General features: G+C 39.3%; 1 protein-coding gene across 4 annotated transcripts in view; it reads right to left on the reverse strand.

The window, feature by feature from the left end:
- Window positions 1-14,440, reverse strand: part of LOC115261430 (uncharacterized) — a 129,845-nt gene that overhangs the window by 111,806 nt on the left and 3,599 nt on the right. The gene's annotated exons all lie outside the window — the stretch shown is intronic.

The raw sequence follows: 14,440 nt of genomic DNA on the forward strand, positions 1-14,440 counted from the left end.
AAAACGATCAAATTTATGATTTACAAGTCGATCTATAATGCAGGTCACCATACAAAATGATTTTGTTGGATATTTTTCGAAATTTGTTAGTTTTTTATTATGGAATTCCAAAAATTGCACAATTCGGCTAAACGAATGTCTAGGCAAAAAATGACATTTGAAGAGTTTTTACCGTCGTTTTTGTTTCAGTGTACATGTAAGTGTGATGTATCATATTTTTATAAAACAGTACTAGATATGCTATCACTACTATAAAAAAGTTTTATCATAAAATCTTTTGTATGAGTTTCCTGACACTTTTTTGAAATTGTTTTGGCCTCGGCTAAACGAATGTCTATCACAGTACTGTGCAGTTGTCACAATTTTTTTAAAATTTCGGCCAGAAAGCATCAAGAAGTTGATCAAAACTGAAAACAGTGCTGTAATGGTTCATTACGCAACGCAAATCAGTGCTGTAATGAACCATTACAGCACTGTTCATTTGGTGTGGGAAAGTAGGCCTTTTCCTGGCAGATTTGCGTGAGGTAAAACAGCCTATTACGATGAGAAATTGCAAATAGTTATTTATGCAATTCATTATCATAATTTCTATATTATACTACTTATTTCAGTATCATAATGACCTACTTTTCCGTACCGGTTCATTATGCAACTGAAATTAGTTGCATAATGAAAAAAAGTTGCATAATGTTCATTATGCAACACATTTGAGTTGCATTATGAACATTATGCAACTCAAATGAGTTGTATAATGAAAAATCATTGCATAAAATTTTGTATGGAACTCGTTGCAAAACTCGATTTTTTCAGCACTCTTCGTATTTATCCAACTCGGCAAGCCTCGTTGAATAAATGTACGACTCGTGCTGAAAAAATCAACTTTTTGCAACTCATTTCATAAAAATATTTTATGCATTTCATTATGAATATAATGCAACTCAAATGGGTTGTATAATGAAAAAAATCATTGAATGCTCCGGATTTCTTATTCTTTTCCATTCGGGAAATGCACCTCGCCGGGCTTCCGTCTCCGCAGAATGAATCTTCCCTTGGTTAGTTGGTCGGGCTGACTGAATGACATGAAAGGATGAAAGCAAATATTTATGTGACAGATGAGAGCCACAGAGAAAACACGCTCATATCCGGTACTATAGGAAAGCATTTCCTCCCTCGCAACAGCAGCAGCACCGGTGTCGTCGTCGCCGGGTAATGTCGTCGTCACGTTTGGTACTGGTTGCAGCCCAGTCTGCTATAGTTACCCATTTTCAAATACGGGTGCTCAATTGACTTACATTTCCTGGTTTCATACCACCGCCGCCGGGATGAGGCTGAAGGACGTTAAAACTTAAATGTGTACATTTATGTTTTCAATTCTGAAGAAATTCTGTTGCATTCGGGAGGATGCCACTTAATATTGATAGAAATAATGAACGTAAAGGCAAATTTATTGGGTCAATAACGGCGCCGGCCACGTCCTTACGGTCATCGTCATCGCGGAAGGGAAGGAATGTTAGTATACAGTGCGTTGGTCCTAGAGACCGAGATCACCTCTACTTCTCCATAACTATTACGAGAAGGAGTTTTTGTTAGTGTGGAGTGGGGAAAGTTACATGATCTGGGTTCACTTTAATAAGTGATATGATTCATGCAACCTTATATCATACTAGGAGCAGAAAAATTGACAAATAACAAAATGAAAAGTCGCTTGAATTGCTCCCAACTGGAACTGCGACTGAAATTAGAATATATCTAATTGCCTATGACTAAATTGTGAGCCGTAAGTAACTTTCAGGTCAGGTTTCGTCACATCATCCCCACCCTTTTTCCACCCAATTCACCACGACCCCCATTTCCTGTCTACACTGACTGTTTCTATACCTCGCCCTAATCATCTCCTTTTTCCAATATATTTGTTATTGGAATTCTATATATAAATATCCGAATCGACACATCGGAGCGCTTGGGAAACACATGTGCGCTTCAAATTGAAACCGTGCACAAGCTCATGCTGAAGCTGGAACAGAGAGCATCATCAGCAGCAGCAGAAACGGCGGCGACGGCGACGACGACGACGACGGTTGCAGTGTTTAGATATCGAGTTGTGAAAAGTGAGAATCCAGACTACATATTCGGTCGTGTGCTCCCAATCCAGTATATTCCTGGAACATAACATAGCTCTACGCAGGTATCTACATATAGAAGAGAAGATGGAATACCTCTTCCATCGATCGCGCGGCGCTGGCTGTGGCTGATCCGGAAGCGAAAAATCGATAACTCTATTTGATTATGATAACACCCGTCGCGGCTCAAGGGGCTTATCTGTCGGGGGTTCTCCTGCGGGAGAGGGACGACAAGCTATAGGTACGTTAAGCAGGCACTGTTGATTTACGATATGTACCTCTATGTAAATGGACGAACCAGGTTTTGATTGGCATTTGAAGGCATACGTTAAGCCCTTTCACAGCGACCACGGCGCTGAAATAGTTTAGAGTTTGAACTTCAAGATAAATATAAACTAACAAGTTTTCTTGGAATCAGGTATGCCCAACTGAAACCGAATGGAGCGCTGACTTCGGTGTGTATCTCAGAAGTCACATTTTTGTGTGATTCATTCATTAATCTAGAGCAAAATTACTTATGAATACGCAGTATCAACAACTTGCCACCGCAAGACTCGGGTTGCGTCTACAGTTCACCAACATCTGTCTCAGATCAGTTAACGTTCGACGAAGCACCTTCTGCCTGGTTCGTCTATTGTGGTTGATGTTCAGGTGTTCGCCTATGTGTTGCTTTCACCTTTCAATCCCCTCAAAAAAGGTAGGTCTGCTGCTTTCTGTCGCGTTCAATCTAAGCGGCCGTCGGTACCGTGCATTGTTATTGACGAAGAGTTTTGGCATAACCAAATAGTGGTCCGGGTCGTTCTTTGAAGACGCATAAAAAAGGGTTTCTCAAAAAATGGCCTTTTTTTCATTTTAAGAATTGCTCTAAAATGCGGAGGGAATTTTTCTCTAAAAAAATAACTTTCCTATATCATGAGCATTCTGGAAAAAAAATATATTTACGCAAAAAAAAAATAATATTTACCCATAGTTTCCGCAATTTCAATTTTTTAGGAGGTGTACAAAATTTAAAAAAAAAACATGTGTAATTTTTGAGATAAAAGTCCAAGTTAAATGATTATTTTTAGAAAATCAGAATTGTCATTTTTTTTTCAAAGATTGATATAGGATCTCCAGAAATAAAGTTATGTTTATTTCGAACAGATTATTTTTAAGGTTGTTGTGAACATTTACAGTTAATTTTCGAGACACTCCTTATTAGGGTGGCCCACACTTGTATGAAAAACAAAAATTTAAAAAAATACCAAGTCTTACCTCCTAAATCAGTTGCTTTGGACTCCCAGAAGCTACGTTTAATATTTCAGCAAAATCGGTTGAGCCTAAGGGGGCGCTCAAAACGCTTGAAGTTTGTATGGGAAAACTTGGCCAAATGTACACTCCCGTTCAAAAGTTTGGGGTCACCCCCTCAAAAACATGTCATTTTTTTGGGCCCATATCTTCGCCAATTTGCGTCTGACTTCAAAACCCTAGGTTTCATTCAAAAGATAATAAGTCAAAGAAACTTTGAACTAGACCTGTGCGCCGACTTTATTTTGTTCGGCGGCGGCGTGAGGGTCATTTTTGGCCGGCGGCGGCGGCGTCATCGGCGTCACGCCGGTGGCAACTTTCGGCGGCGGCGGCGGCGGCGTGAATCGGCGTGATCAAAATTTTACCATAATGTCAACATTGGATAAGCGAAGAAGTTGTTACTACGCTCTAGAATTTATAGTCTGAGCTTTTTCGTGACCATTGATGATATAAACTATTATGTTAGTTAAGAGGAAACAAACCATCATCGTTTAGCAAAAACTCAAAAGCGGTTTTCTCGCTGAAATCTCAACCAATGTTAATAAAAATTTATCACTGCACTCTGGTCATCATCTGGATAACAGTGAAATAATTTTCAATGACGGTTTTGTGACTTAGAGGAAGAAAACTGCTTTTGAAAAATTAATGATTGCTGATGACTGAATGATGGTTATTTGAGCCTTAAAATGAATACCTAATTTATTTCTGTTTGGGTCCGTCAATGCCATCAGTGAATACACATATTGAGACATTACCTGTACCCTTAGTGTAATGCATATTGCATTACTTCAATGCAAATAAAGGGCAATAAAACATCGATTTGCTATAGTTTTTGTTTTGTTTTCTCAGAACCTTCAGAAGCTATCAAACTTGATAATAATTTTAATTTGTCTTTATTTAAGAGACTTTCAGCCCATGGCTGGTTCGTCTCTATCTTGATAATATGGTCACACTATTCATACTAAGGAATCCCCGAATGATTTCAGGAAGTAATCACAAAAGGAATTCCAAGAGGAGCTTTAAAGAAACTCATGAAGAAAATTGTGGACCAATCTCTGCAGGAACTGATGTATGAAACCCTGAAGAAACTTCTGCAGGAATCTCTGGTGGTTCAAGAATCTCTCTTAGAGAGACCCCTGCAGAAACTTGTTAAAAATTTGCTGATTAGAGTTTTGAAAAAATTTTAGAACAATGACGAATCTTCGAAAGAATTCGGATTCCCCAAATGAATTCAAGAAGGAAACCCCAGGAAATTACAGCAGGAGTTCCAGGAGGATTCACCGAAGGAATTTCAGCGGGAATTCCAAAAGAAATTCGAGAAACAATCCCCAGGGCTTTCTAGGAGGAATCAACGAAAAATATCCAGGAGGAATCTCTGAAGGAATTCCAGAAGAAATCCCTGAGAGAATACTAGGAGCAATTTCTTCGTGGATCCTCGAAAGAATTTCAGGAGGAATCCCATGAGATTTCCAGCAGGAATCCTCAAAGGAATTCGAAGAGGAATCACCAAAAAACTTCCAAGAGGGAATCTCGATGGAAATCCAGAAGTAATCCTCGACGAAATATCAGCAGAAATCCCCGAAGGGATTTCAGGAGGTATCCTCGAAGGAAGAATCCCTCAGGAAAAACTCCCGAAGAACTCTAAAAGGAATCCTCGAAAGGACTCTAGGAGGAATCTCCGAAGAAATTCCAAGAGGAGTCCCCGATAGAATTCCAGGAGAAAAATTCGAAAGAATTCTAGGAAGAATCGCCCCGCAGGAATTCTACGAGGACTCCCAAAGGAATTCCAGGAGGAATTTCCGAAGAAAATTAAAGATAAATCACCAAGAGGGAATCCCGAAAGAAATCCAGAAGGAATCCTAATCGAACCATCAGGAGAAACCCCCTGAAGAAATATCAGAAGGAATCCTCGAAGAAAGTCTAGAAAGAATCCCCGAAGAAATTACAGCAGATAACCCTGCAGGAATCCCAAGGGGCACCACCGCAGGGATTCCGGAAGGAATCTCCGAAGAAATTTCAAGCGGAACACCAAAGATTTTTTCAAGAAGAAACATCATAGGAAGTCCAGGAGGAATTTTCAAAGTAATTCAAAGAGAAATGCTCAAAGAAAAAAAAATATCAGGAGAAATCCCCGAAGGAATTCCAAGAGGAATCCTAGAGTAATTCCATAAAGTATAACTGAAGGAATTTCAGGAGAAAACCCCGAATGAATTCCAGGAGGAATCCTCGACGGAATATCAAGAGAAACCATTGAAAAAATTCCAGGAGGAATTCATGAAGGACGTTCAGGAGAAATCCACAAAGGAATTCCAGAAATAATTTTTAAAGAAATTCGAGAACAAATTCTCAAAGTATTTTTAAGGAAGAGCCATCGATAAATATCCAGGAGGAATCCACGTAGGAGTTTCATGAGGAACCCCTGAAATTATTCCAAGAGGAATTCACGTAGGAATTATAAGAGGAAACCCCGAAATAATTCCAGCACTTCCCAAAGAAGTTTCAGCAGAAATCCCCAAAAAATTACGGGGGAAATTTCCAAGCGAATTCGAGAAAGAATCCCCGAAGGATTTCTAGTAGAAATCAATGAAAAATATCCAGAAAAAATCACTGAAGGAGAAATTCCTGAGGTTATAGGATGAATCACCGAAGGAATTCCAAAAGGAATCGCCGGAAGAATTCCAGAAGAAATTCCTTAAGGAATTCTAGGAGGAATCCCCGGAGGAATTCCATGAGGGATCCCCGAATGAATTCCGAGTGGAATCTCCAAAGAAATTCGAAGATGAATTCCCGAAGAAATTTAAGGAGGAATCCCCAACTGAAATTGCAGAAGGAATCACCAAAGAAATTTCAGGAGGAATCCTCGAAGGAAGTTCAGGAGGAATCCCCGAAAGAATTTCAGGAGAAATCCCCAAAGGAACTCTAGGAAGATTCTCCAAAGCAATTCTAGGAGGAGTTGTGGGAGGATTCTCCGAAGGATTTCCAAGCGGTATACACGAAGGATTTCACGAGGAATCCCCATAGGAAGTCCAGGAGAAATCTTCGAAGGCATTCCAGGAGGAATCCCCGAATGAATTTCAGGAGAAATCACTGAAGCAAATTCAGAAGAAAACCCCGAAAGAATTCCAAGACGATCCTGGAGGAATTTCATAAGGAATCCCCGAAGCAAATCCAGGAGGAGTTTCCTAAGGAATTCTAAGAGAAATCATCAATGAAATGGTAGGAGGAAACTCCGAAGAGGAGGAGAAATCCCCGAGAATGTTTTAGGAGGAATCTATGAAGGATGTGCAGGAGGAAAACTCGAAGGAATTCCAGGAGAAATTCCAGAATGAATTCTAGGCGGAATCACCGAAACAATTCCAGAAGGAAACCCCAAAAGAATTCCAGAAGGAATCCCTAAATGAAGTCCAAGAGAAATCCCTGGAGGAATTATAAGAACAATCCCCGAAGAAATTCCAGGAGGTGTCTCCGAAGGAAATCTAAGAGAAATCACCAAAGAAATTCCAGGAAATATTTACGAAGGAATTTTCTGAGGAATCTACGAAGAAATTCAAAGAGGAATTCCTGAAGAAATTTCAGGAGGAATCCTCGAAGGAAGTCCAAGTGAACCCCTGAAAGAAGTCAAGGAGGAATCTTCGAAGAAATTACAAGAGATTTCCCTGCAGCGATTCCACGGGGAATGAACCAAGTAATTCCACTAGGAATATTCAAAGGATTTCCGAGTAGAATGCTTGAAGAATTTTCAGCGGATATTTCCGTGTAGAGGGAAGGATTTGCAGAGGGTATTCCTTAAAAAATCCTGTAAGAATTCCAGGATGTAATCCATAAGGAACTCTTGTAGAAACTCCATGAAAGATCCCTCAAGAATATCCTGGAGATATGGCTGATTATAATCCTAAGGAAATTATTGAAGGAACTCCATCAAGTTTCCCTGAAGAAGTTCCTGAATGAGCTTCTGGAGAAATCTTTGATGTAACTCCTGAAGGCATCCGTGAGTCTTCCTGGCAGGCCCGTGCACAGAAGTGGCGCCCAGGGAGGGGGTTTTCCTAATTTTGGCAAAAGGCGGAGGGGTGCCTAGTGTATGGAGCGTCGGTAATGAAGAGGATTTAACACCCAAACCCCTTCCCCCTTGTGCATGGGCTTGCTTACTGGAAAAATCTCGTTCTCAATCTACAATCTGAAAGAACCCCAGGAGCGATCCCTGGATTAACTTCTGGAAGAATCCCGAGAAACTTGTCGAGGAATCGCCTAAAAATATCATGAAGGAATCTTGGAAGGAACTCTTATAGGGTGAAAGCACTAGACTTCGCCACTACACTAGTCTTCGCCATCGCCATACAAACCTTTTTTATGTATGAAGTGGCGAAGATTGGAGCAGAATTTTGGAGGGTAGGCAAAGGCTAGAGCTTTTACCTTATAAAAATCCATGAATAATCGTCTGGGGAATCCCTGAATTCTGCTGGAGGTAACCTTGGATCTTCCTATATGATTCTCTGAAGAAACTTCTGTAGAGATTTCTGAAGGAACTTCAGTAGGAGTCCCTGAAGAAATTCAGGGGAAATCTCTGAAGAAACATCTGCAAGAATCCCTGTAACTTCTGGAGCAATCTCTGATGGAACTCCTGGACTAATTCTGTAAGAACTTCTGCAGGAATTCCTGAAGAAACTTCTCACGGATTCTTGACGGATCTTCAGGTGGTAATTATGAATCCTCCTGAAGAATCTTTAAAGGGACTTTTGGTAGTACACGCACGCTTTTGGTACATAGCATGAGCGTGGAGTCGTTGCTCGACTGCTCGAGGGTTAAAATGGCTTAGGGAAGTTCTGAAGGAATACCTAATGAACACCCGGAGGCATCCTTGAATCCTCCTGGAGCTATTGGGGTCCTTTAGCGAACTCCTGGAGAGATCATCGAAGGAACTTCTGGAGCAATCCTTGAAAGAACTCCTGAAAGAATCTCTGAAAAATTTTCATAAGGCATCCCGAAATAATTCCAAGAGGAATCCCCGAAGGAATTTCAGGAGGGATTCTTGAACAAATTCCAGGAGGGATACTAGAAGGAATTCCTGTAGGAACCTTTGATGAAACTCCCGGAGTGATCCCTGAAGCATCTTCTTGAGCAATCCCTACAGAACGTCGAGAGAAATCCCTTGTTGGAATTCTAGAGGAATTTCTGAGGAAACTCATGGACTAGTTCCTGGAGAAACCCCTGTATAAATTCTTGAAGGAACTTCAGAAGGAATCCTTGAAGAAACTCTCAGACTAATCTCTGAAGGACCTCCTATGAGATTCCCCGAAGAATTTTCTGGATGAATTTCTGATGTATCACTAGCAAGCATCCCTGTATCTTCCCGAAAAAAAATCAGAAAGAACTCCTGGAGTTTTCCTTGTCGAGATCTTCCTGAGAGTTCTACTGAAAAAAAAATCAATGATAAAACTCCTGGAGGCGTCCCTGAAGAATTTTCTGGAGGAATCCTAGGTGGATCTCCTGGAGGCGTCACTGAATCTTCTGGAAGAATCTCTGAAGAAACTTCTGGAGAGATGTTAATCAGGAATAACTAATATAATCTAATGAAAAATTAAAACAAGAGTTGAGAAATCAATTATTGTAGTCAATCATTTATGATAGTGATCGTGAGATTTTTTATCTCAACTTTATGTAAACTTAATTGGCTCTGACGGCAGCAAAAATGCACTCACTCCAATGGAAAATCCCATTTGTATCTGTCATCGTGTGCGTGAAGAAGTATAAACAAACGTGTTTTGTCTCGTTTTTTCTCACGTTTGCCATACGACTCCCGCCAGGTGGCAGCACTGCGGCGCTGTCATGGCCTATTTTGTTCGTGCACTGATCACCGGCGCGAAAAAAGAAAATCGGCGGCGTGACAAATAGCGGCGTATGGCGCGCCGCCGATACCTCCGTCGGCGTCGGCGTGGGACAAAAAGTGTCGGCGGCGGCGGCGTGGCGCGGCGGCGCACAGGTCTACTTTGAACATGATTTAAAAGAAACTTTTTCAAAAAAAATTGTATGTAAACTTAACCCAAAGTTGCAAAATTTTCTAAAAAATGAATATAAACTTACGGCAGTGTCGCTGGAAGTTGGGTCGACCAAATTTTAAGATAAGAGCGGTAATATGACCCGTTTTCTATTAGCTTTCAACTGCTTTTTACAGAACTTAGCTAAAAAATCTAGAAAAAAAGTTATTAAGTAAATTAATCCTTGATGTCATCGACCAAAAGTTTGGGGTCACCCCTCAATATGATGTATCGGCCAAAAGTTTGGGGTCACTTTCGTAAAACATGAAAAGGTGATTTGGTGATATCTTCGTCATCTATACAGTCGACTCTCCACATGTCGATGTTCTACATCTCGATATCTCTCCCTATCTCGATGGTTTGATCGGTTCCTTCAATCTGCATACATTTTACCTCTCTATAAGTCGACATCTCCTTATCTCGATATCTCCCTATCTCGATGCGATCTCGTTCGTTTTTGTTCTAGATTTTCTCTCCATATGTCGATATGCCTATATTCACAGGTTGCTAGATCTCGTTTCGTGGGTGCAAACATTCTGGGAATGCAAAGTGACAACTGTTTGTTGACGGTTTTTCCTAGTTACGGAGCATTTTTCAATCTAGTGTGCATTATAAATTTGTTCTGCATTTCAATCTCTCCCTATCTCGATGGTGCCTTCAATATCGAGATGTAGATAGTCGACTGTAGTTCAATTTTAATTATTGGGCCACCTTACTCCTTATAAAACTTCAGGCCCAAATTGTACCGTCATTTCGGGTGAAATTGATCGACGTGAGGGCCATTTTAAAAGTTTTGAGTAGCTTTTCGAATTCTGAGATGGTTCATTCAGGTGGAAAACATATTTTTGCAATTAAGTTGCAAAATAGCTCACTTTTTACACGCGAGAATAACACTAAAATGGTAGATTTTTCGATACTAAAACAAGTGTGCCGAAAAGTACTACTTTTCGGCACCCTTAAAAGTGCCGAAAAGTACCACTTTTCGGCACTTTTGTTCGTAGGGTATTGGTTCCCTTATTAAGCATGTGGCTCCCATTTTCATCCTACAAAAAACAAAGGAATGAAGCACTGTTTGTTTTGTTTCTTATTTTTGTATTTTTTGTTAGAAGTGAGCACGCATGAAAACAAAAAGAACGGAATCAATCGGTGCCGTAATCGCTTGTTTTCGAATAGGATGAATATGGGAGCGTGAGATTACTGATGGAACACAAACCCTATACACTTTTGTTAAGCTTCCGTGAAGTTCTTGGGATTTCTAAGGGAACATTACGCCGGGACCAGATTCTACTGGTACTTCCACGTTCATTGAGCAGCGGAAGAAACTGTTATCGTTGACCTACTACCGGAAAATCCTAATTCTTTCACGAAGGTTTGTCGCACTGATTTCCAACGGCTGCCCGAAAACTTCTGACACCCAACTGTAGCACAGCCTACCTGATCGAAAAACGTACTCCAGCGCGGCATGGATGCTCACACGTGGTATCTCTTGCAACATGGTTGTGTAGTTAGAAGTGATCCAACTCATTGGATTTTTTTTTATAATTGCAAAAAATGTTGTATGCAACTCGTTGCAAAACTCGATTTTTTCAGCACTCGTCATATTTATCCAACTCGGCAAGCCTCATTGGATAAATGTATGACTCGTGCTGAAAAAATCATCATTTTGCAACTTGTTGCATAAATAACTATTTCGACACTTACTAAAGTATGATCAATTTCACCCCGATTTTTTAATTCAAATGATGTTAATTGCAATAAAATGATTTGCTGTAAAAGTTTCAACCTCGTTGGCTGATAGGAACCGTGGTCGTACTTGTTTTATAGCACTGAGTTTGGCCAAATCGACAACTAGACATCGAAAACTGTGAAAAGTGATCAATTCCACCCGAAATCACGGTACTCAAAAAGTTCAACTTTATAACTACATTTGTTGTCGACGTAAGTTACAAATTTATCAAAAAAATAAAATTGTATATTTGTTGGCCAAATTGGTACTTGAAGAATTTTCTGAATTTACTATACACTCGATTCTTTTTTGCACGGGTCTGGTTTTCGCTATAACTCAGTCAATTTTTAACCGATTTTCATGAAATTGTGTACACATGTAGGCACGGTTAGTACTATCAGTGTACAAAATTTCATGAGAATCGGTTAGAAAATGAATGAGTTATAGCAAAACCAGACCCATGCAAAAAAAGAATCGGGTGTGCAAGCTTTTGGAAGAATTTTATTGCATCTGTTTCAGAATAATCGAGTTCATCAAAAACGTCTTCAAACATGGAGACAGAAACGAAATAAAATTTAGCCGGGCAAAATAAGTACTATTTTTGATAAATTCCAAAGCAATCTGTGAAAGTTTCGAAATGATTGAAATGTTTTTCAAGCTATGACGATTTGAAAACAAATTTTCAAACTTTAAATGCCGTTATCTCAATATTTATTTTTTACAGATGGTTGATAGGGTATTGGTTCCCTTATTAAGCATTTTCATTCTACGAAAAACAAAGGATTTAAGCGCTGTTTGTTTTATTTCTTATTTATGTATTTGTTGTTAGAAGTGAGCACGCAAGAAAACAAAAAAACGCAATCAAACACTGCCGTAATCGTTTGTTTTTGAATAGGATTAAATTGGGAGCGTGAGATTACTTATGGAACTCTTACCCTATATGAGTGGGGACAGTATTTTTCTTGGAGGAGTCACAACTAAAGATTCTTTAAAGAAAGTCTCACCGGAGTTTTCCAGGCATTGGTCAAAAATTTCTCAAAGTAATCTTTTACGAATTCCTCCAGGGTATTCTAATGAGCATGAATCATTTTTATAAATTATTTTTGTGTCAAGCTATTTCTTTGAAAAAAAAATACTCAAAAATTCTTTAAAAAAACTTGTCCATTTGAGTTCGTATTCAGGCTTTCTCAAGGGTTTTTAGGTATAAGGTACACCGGGGCAAAATAAAACGGGTGAGATAAGATGAAACAGCGGGTTAACATGATGTTATCTAATTATGATAAACAATATGAATTTGAATGGCATAACACATTGTTTTTTGAATCAAATAATCTTGTGGCGAGGAATAAATTTCACAATTGTACTGAAATATATTTCAAAACTTCGCGTTTCATCTTGCCCCACCCACTTCAACTTGCCCCGGTGCACTTTGCCTAAGGTAAGGATTTTTCCAGTTCACCTTAAAATTCTTCCAACATTGTTTTTTCCTAGAATATATCTCACGAATCCAGTAGCCTTTGGCATATTTCTTTTGCAATTTTGTCTGACGGGTCTTGACAGATATTTCTCCAAGAACGCCTTGTGGATTGCTACATCGTTTGTGTTCGAAATTGTTCAAAGGATTATTGTGAAAAAAATGAACCAAAGTTCTGGTAAAAATCTTTTAAATTTACTTACAGAAAGCTTACAATAATCAAGCTAAACCGCTTTGATTCACGAACCTAAAGTTTAGTTTAGGCCTCATACAGTTGCGAGTGTCTTTTTTTTTTCAATTTGCGTCCCTGACGTATGTTGCGCACCCAAATTTCGATGTTCATTTGGCTCTATTTACCATTTCTTAGAATGCACCGGTTGGTCAAGTTGGATTACCGGTTCCGGATTTATACGGAAACCCAATGGGGTACGTCGATTGGTCAAATGATACATTTTCGTTGTTTTTTACATATCTTATATGGAACAATAAGTTTTCACATCTGAATGAAGCTAGTGCACAAGGGAGTGATTTTGGGGATTTAACCCCTCTCATTGCCGATGTTCCATACACTAGGCACCCCTCCGCCCTTTGCCGAAGTTTGGGAAAACCCCTCCCTTGTAGTCTTTTTGTGCACGGGCCTCATAAAGTATGCATGTCTTTGGATACTTTAGGGTTATTTGGAACTATAGTACCGGATTCCGGTGTAACTTTGACAGTTTTTTCTACACGATTTAATGCGTGCAATCAAATTATCACCTGCGTATTTTTGTTTTGTTATTACTGTACATCAACATTTTATTATGGGCTGCGCATATTGAGTGCTCTTTTCGAGTTGTATTAGAAATTTACATTAACAAATTTGGACACAAACAGTTCTAACTACATGAAATTATAAGACATTGTATACATTTAGGCGTTTACCGGATTCCTTCCCAATTTTCAAAATTTATTCCAATTCATAAAAACACGCTTCGTTAAAAGGTTCAAGACCATATTTAGATTCTGCAATGATCGATCTATTGAGAATAAGCCATTAATTGAAAAATAGCCAAAACGTTGTTTTAGAGCAGATTGTTCAGAGGTGGTCTTCTTTGTCCAACTAACGTACCCCACTGGGTTTCCGTATAAATCCGGAACCGGTCATCCAACTTGACCAAGCATTCTATAAAATGGTAGTAATTTCCGGTTGTTCAGTCAAATTTACTTCAAAACCGGGTAAAAAATGAAGAAAATAGAGCTAAATGAACATCAAATTTGAGTATGCAAAATGCGTCAGGACGCAAAGGTTAATCTTTGGGGCATTAAAAAAAAGTTACGAATAATGCATTGGGGTCATAATGATCCAGAAATTAAAACTCTTTTAAAATGATGGTTTTTTACCAAGTCAAATGACCAATGTCTTATTTGTAAGAAAATTTCGCCAGGAATTATGCTTAAATTTCGCCAGGAATTATGCAGGAATTGCTGATATCGTAATACTGTGGTTCCAGGAACATTGGCTACCGGGAATTTGCTACACAGGGCACCATGTCGAACATGTGGGACAACAGCATTATATTTTGACAGTATCTCGTGTTCTGGACCACTTAGAAGGATACTGTATTCGGCAACGTTGCTCAGAAGACTAAAAGAGCTTTCACATAGAAAACAATTAAGTTCGAGATTCACGCACTGTGGGGTGCTGGTGCTCTTGGGAGCATCCAGTTTAGTGTGAACGTCGTATATTTCGCGTTCTAAACCATTTAGAAGGATACGGTCTTCGGCAAAGTTGCTCAGAATACTAAGAGCTCTCGCCTAGAAA

Source organism: Aedes albopictus, chromosome 3 (genome assembly GCF_035046485.1).
Source record: "Aedes albopictus strain Foshan chromosome 3, AalbF5, whole genome shotgun sequence".
Lineage (NCBI taxonomy): Eukaryota > Metazoa > Arthropoda > Insecta > Diptera > Culicidae > Aedes > Aedes albopictus.